The sequence below is a fragment of the Nipponia nippon genome, unplaced genomic scaffold, assembly GCF_047370975.1.
Source record: "Nipponia nippon isolate SJK-2023a ecotype South Korea unplaced genomic scaffold, ASM4737097v1 scaffold_6, whole genome shotgun sequence".
Classification (NCBI taxonomy): Eukaryota; Metazoa; Chordata; class Aves; order Pelecaniformes; family Threskiornithidae; genus Nipponia; species Nipponia nippon.
Window position 1 is genome coordinate 21,428,964 of NW_028262380.1, and position 6,935 is coordinate 21,435,898.

A 6,935-nucleotide genomic window follows, 5' to 3' on the forward strand; every position below is an offset into this window, starting at 1 on the left:
CACCTCCCTGGTCCTGCTGGCCACACTCTTCCTGATACAGGCCAGGATGCCATTGGCCTTCTTGGCCACCTGGGCACACTGCTGGCTCATGCTCAGGTGGCTGTCAACCAACACCCCCAGGTCCTTTTCTGCCAGGCAGCTCTCCAGCCACTGTCCCCCAGGCCTGTAGCGTTGCATGGGGTTGTTGTGACCCAGGTGCAGAAGCCAACACTTAGCCTTGTTGAATCTCACGCAGTTGGCCCTGGCCCATCGGTCCAGCCTGTCCAGGTCCCTCTGTAGGGCCTTCCTGCCCTCCAGCAGATCGACACTTCCACCCAACTTGGTGTCATCTGCAACCTTAGTGAGGGTGCACTTGATCCCCTCATCCAGATCATCAATGAAGATATTGAACAGGACTGGCCCCAGTACTGAGCCCTAGGGAACACCACTCGTGACCGGCTGCCAACTGGGTTTGAATCCATTCACCACCACTCGCTGGGCTAAGCCGTCCAGCCAGTTTTTAACCCAGCACAGAGTGCATCCATCCAAGCCGTGAGCAGCCAGCTTCTCCAGGAGAATGCTGTGGGAGACTGTGTCAAAGGCCTTACTGAAGTCCAACTAGACAACATGCACAGCCTTCCCCTCATCCACTAAGTGGGTCACCTTGTCATAGAAGGAGACCAGGTTAGTGAAACAGGATCTCCCTTTCATGAACCCATGCTGGCTGGGCCTGATCCCTCAGTTGTCCTGCACTTGCTGCATAATGGCACTCAGGATGACCTGCTCCATGACCTTCCCCGGCACCGAGGTCAGGCTGACAGGCCTGTAGTTCCCCGGATCCTCCTTCCGACCCTTCTTGTAGAGGGGCGTCATGTTTGCTAGTTTCCAGTCATCCCGGACCTCCCCGGTTGACCAGGACTGCTGATAAATAATGGAGAGTGTCTTGGCAAGCTCCTCTGCCAGCTCCCTCATTATCCTCAGGTGGATCCCATCTGGGCCCACGGACTTGTGCGCATGCAGGTGGAGGAGCAGGTCAGTGACTGTCTTTCTTTATAAGAAAGAACAAACAGAAATGAATACTGTTCAGACCTTTAAACTTGGTGATAACATTTTTCTGAAGAGTGGCAATAAAAGCATGATGACATATCATAAAAGGAACGAAAAGATGCAGAAATATCTAGTGTTTTCACGAATAGGTCTTTCGGCTCCAAATGACTGTTGTGGATGAGGCAAAGACAATGGTGTTTGGCAAGAAGCAGTTATAGACTATTTGATGTGAATTCTGGATCTTCTGGTGAGTATGACCACAAGCCAGTCACCAAACTTTTAGGCCACCTTGTATGTTTTTAAATAGTAGTATACTTCTGGATTTTCAGGGGATAATATTTACTTATGATACTTTTATATTTTTACTGTAAGGAGCTAGTCAAAGGGCAATGAGAATGACTTAAACACTCCCAAATCGTCTTTTTTAAGGCTTCGTGATATGCTGTATCCAGGGTTGTTAGAATACGTAGGTGCTTCATTGAGTGTAGAATACACTTGACTGCTGGTTTAATCAAGAGGACTGATATTAGAGCATCTCATACAAGTTTAAGGGTGTAATCTAAATCTTCTGAATTTAGGAGCTGGCTCCTTAAATGACAGCTGCTGAAATCAGGCTGAGATATTCATATAGATTCTTCCTGGATGTAATGGCTTGAGAAGTGAAACCAGAAGAAATAGAAATTCAAACACATATTGTGAAGTTATGGAATATCTCTTTCTGTGGTCTGTCAGTGCCTGAGCAGACAGCTTTAGAGGCTAGAATAAGATTCATATTTTTGACCAGACTTTTTCTTTATATAAACCTGAATCATAGAGTTGCATCACATTTTAGTGGGTGGGATAATAAACATAGGAGTAGTTCCCTCTTTCTGACCAGCTCTCACCAAACATGGACAACTCTGGCTGACACTCCAGAAAGCACAGCAAATTATTAAATAATTATAGAACTCTTCCTTTAATTCATGTACCTCCCTGTTTTAGAGGCACTTAGTCCTTGATCAGATATCTAAACAGCTGTTATTCCATGGGTGCACCCTCAGCATTTTCACTTGAAGCAGTAGACCAGTTGTGAAGTTAATTCTCCAATCAGTTGTACTTATTACACATTGTTTTGGTTCAAAGGGAAATTTGGTGCATGCAAATCAGCTGTCCTTTAGAGGAAACTAAACTGGGAGCTTCACTCTAGCTGTTCACTTCATCACCATAAAAGTTCAAGCTAGTGATTGATCCTTCATAACAAATATATGGTGATGATGTTTGGTCCGGGGGACCAGATCAAAGCTAGTCTGAAGTAAAATCACAGACAATGCAGGGTGTTGCTGCCGAGTCTCATCACCAGCTGTTTTGATCTACCAGTCTTCCTCTGTTGTGCTAAATGGCTTACTAGTATAAACTATGTCAATCAATACCTTTAGATATATAGAATAGAATAGAATATGCAGAATGGTTGTATTTGTCTTGTAAACAATGTTAGGTTTAGAATATTACTTTTTAAAAATGTTATTTTTCCTCATAGAAGCTGTGTAAAAAGCTATTTGGAAAGGTTTTTCTCCCAGTGTATGAACACGGAGATGAAGATATTGAAAGCAAAGCACTATGTGTTTGATCTTTCCTGACCTAATCTGTAGTTCCTTTGGCAGTTATGGAGATGATGGTCAATCTTTGATGAATTTGTTCCTGTCTCACTGAGATAGAAAGTCAATCCAATTCTCCATTTCTCAGCTCTGTGCGATAACAATTAGTGCCAATGTCTTGTCAACAGTATTCTCATGCAGGTCTTTTAGATAGCAATCAGTATATATTGAATGGAAACCATATACAACAAGAAGGTAGATAATAACTGTGTCGATATTTTAGGGTCAAGTGCATCAAGATTTAGTGTCGAACAAAGCCAAAAAGTGAATATTAAGTTATTTTTTTTTCCTTAACAATATAGAACTGCTCTATTTGAATGTTATATGAAGGTCATGCTAATCTAGCAACATTTTAATGGTCATAATAAAATTATTCTCAGATATTAATATGTAGGGTAGGGTACATGTTTTGAAGTTATATCACCGGCTGCATGTGGCATACAGTTAACCTATTGAATATAATCTATAAGCACATTAATGAGGAAGATACTACAGAATGCAAGCTCTTTAATTTAGCTGCAAAGGTATAATGAGATCCAGGGATCTTATTTCAAGGTGAAGCTAGATAAATTCAAGGTTGTAAAAGAAAGTACATATTTCTAGAAGTAAAAGTAAAAGTAATTAATCTTTATAAAATCTTATCTAGGGAAGTGGTGGATTTTCACTGCCTGAAAACTTTAAATAAACCCAGTGTCTTACAAAAAGAGGTGTTCTAGCTAAAAAAGGAGATATGGGCTTATATGGATTATAATGGAGAAATTATTGGGGAAATTTCTATAGTGTATGAATGTAAGAGGCCAGACTGGATGATTGTCATGGTTCCTAGGAGTCAAAGGCTATCAGCTTGTCTGCTTGTAACTTAATCAAGGTTTGTGTTCTAAAAGAGAGAAAAAAAAAGAATTTTTCACTTTGTGTCTTAGTAGACAAGGATTTAAAGCGATAGATGCTCTCGGTTTCAAATCACAGTGCTTTTGTAGGCAAATGTTCTGAATTAATAAAGTTTAGATAAGCAGTGACAGGTTGCTATAATACTTTCAATTCATAAACAAAGTGTGACCAAATATTTGGTGGATTTTTTTGGACATGGATAAGAGTAGCAAGTTTCTATAATACGTTGAATTAGTGAACAAACTACCACCGATTATTTGGTGTGTTCTTCTGAGGTGCGTGAACAACATCTTTAACAAATGCCAGAAGTCTTGCTATAATGCCAGGAGCTAATGAGTAATTTTTGCAGTAAAATAATTACTATTATCATGTGTTTTTATTACAGTGCTATCATTTATGGCTTCATTCTGTAGTACTACCCAAGTTAATCAGGATAAAATGGGTTAATTAGATTAGGTTCTTATTGTGATGAAAAGGCAAAAGTATTTCTGAGCTATTTATGTTACAGGATATTTCTGATTTTAAAAAAAGACAAGATACAGGGGGAGAACAACAGAATACGAGTATAGAAAGGAAAATATAAGGAAATACTTTTCTAATGCAAACAGTGTGTATATATAATATACCATATGTATATGGGTTATACATATATAATATACCATTTGGTATATTTCTACTGAATTTTTTTAAAAAAAAGAAGCAAGAGCCCTTAACATTACATTGAAAAGTTTCTGAACCATTTAAAATAAATGAGAAGAACAGAACGCACACTAATTTCTTTGAATACAATTGAAAAAAAATACAACTCTCAGGAGATTTCTTAGTCAAGTGCAATTTAAAGAATGGTCAACAGATTTGAACACGTGAAAGTATTGTGAAATAGTTGAAAGATAGAGAGAGGAGAAGCATATAGAAAGAAACTTTTACCTTCGATTTGTAAGAAATGAAAAACAAAACATTCAGATTATGTAAACTGTGAAAAACTTTTTGGAATTGTAATGACTATTATTTTCAAGTTTGCTAACAATAAAATCAAGACATTCTGCAACAAATGCACAGGTACTTGATGTTTGGCTAGAAGATATACTTTGCTAGTGGCTTTAGGCAGAGGCTAACATTGGAAAAAGATTTTAAACTGTGAATATCTTTGGCAGAGATAGTGTATGATATGGTCATATATAGTTTATTAGAACACCAGATATTACATACAATAGAGGTCAATACTATACATTTAGGGACATGGTTTATAGGTGGACCTGGCAGTTACATTGACAGTTGGACTCGATGATCTCAGAGGTCTTTTCAACCTTAATGATTCTATGAATCTATGAATCTATGATTTGTACCAAGTATTGTATTACAAGCATAGTTAAGCAATATAAAACATCAAATATAAGTCTCAAGAGTTTTTAGGCCTTTTTTACAGGACAAAAATGCATAAATTATTCTGGGATTTATAACTTTTTCACAATTATTTGCTTACTTCAACAAGATGTGATTGCTAGGCAAAGTCAAAGCAAATTTTGACAAAGTTGCCAAAAGCAGGATCTCAGAAAGAATTTAAGTACTTGAGGTGGAAGAGCAGCATATTTTGAAGTCTTAGTCTAAACCTGTGAGGTCCAGAGCTCTCGCAGAGCTCTTTTTTATATTTGACAGGTCTGTAATCTGTAAGCACTTCAGTTCTTGACCTTATAGTTGCCCAGATGCTTAAATCGCTGTTACTGCAGTTGTCAGAAGTATCTCAATCCTGGTAGTTCAGCAATTCAGCCTTAACTCAGGGATCCAGAAACTAGGCACCTACTGCCTTCCTCCTTTGAGGGGTATGATCTGCTAAGCTTCCCCAGACTTACTGATTACTGAGCATGTAGTGATAGATGCAGCTTTCTTTTAAAGCATAGGTAGAGGATAAATCTCCCTTTTCACTTAGAGATTTGATTATTTTAATATGACAGTATGAACCCAGGTTCATTTCCTCCTTTCCTGAAAAAAAAAAAAAAATCTTATAGTTCTTATCTCTTTAGACTCACCAACTTGGTTTGGACTCTATGAAACTCAGTGCATATGTTTGCAGGTACAAATGCTTTCCATCTCAAATACTAAACCTATGTCTCTATGATGATTTCCTGAATCAAATGAGTTAGAAATATGAAAAGCAAGTTGACTTGTAATCCATACAGCTTTGTATGTTTTATCCAACGGTGACATGATGTCAAACAAATGTGGGTAAGTCACTAGGACCATGTCTCATTCAGCCATGAATTTTGCAGGAACTCAGATAGGAAATTGCTTAATTTCTGGTGAACTTGTGTAAACTACCTACTACAAAGAGCCACTCTGTTAGAGGACTGCCAGGTTGCCAGTATAACTCTTCTCTAAAAAAAGGATTTTAAAGGAAACCCTGGGAACCACAGGATGACTCTGACTTCCATTCTTTGCAAAATGACGATCTACAATAAAGAATGACAATGCTTTTCCTTGCATCTTCATAAAAGATATAATGTAGTTAAAAATGATGCAGAGAAGGCAACTGAAATGATTATGGGAACGAAACTGTCTTACAATAAAAGATTAAAATTCTTGAGCCTTTCCATTTGGGGAAGAAAAGCCTGGAGAGAGAGAGAGATTATAAATATTGAGAAAGTCATGAAGACAGTAGATAAGGCAAATACACTGCCATTATTAATGAAATCCCACAGTACTAGAATAAGAAGACACTCACTGAAACTAGCAGGATGAGAGTTTAAGACAGATAAAAGAAAGTGCTGCCTTACATAGTGGTTAGTGAATTTTTGGCATGTGTTGCCACAGAAGACTGTGGAGATAAATAATACCAAGCAGGTTCAAAAACGGATTAATCAAGTTCCTGGGCAACAAGTTGATAAATGGATACTAAAATCAGGGATGTACTCCCTGCAGTTCCTACTGTGAATGTTGGGAGAAGGTGAGGAGAATGGACAGCAGATAGTGGAAGGTCTTGTGTGTGCTCCCTAAATAGCATCTCCTGCTGCTGGAGAGAAAATACTGGGCTATGCTACTGTTTATTAAGCTTCCTTAGGATAACTTTTGAAATGATTATACCAGTGGCTCACCAAGGTTAATATGGCAGGTCCAGGGAAAAGGTAATGAGGGATCACAGGAACCTGAAACATTTTATTCTCCATGATCAATAAAGAATAATAGCAGAAGAGTAGTTTGAGGTAACTTAAACTATATAAAACTTGAGAGACTTGAAAAAAAAAAAGAACAGGCAGGTAAAATTTAAGTTCTAAAGAGATACACTTTCCAATTGATCTATACTCCAAAGTTTACACATTAGAAGAAAATAATCTGAAGTAGATGGTTTAATTGATAATATATTTTTGTTATATATTTAATCAGTGGGGGAAA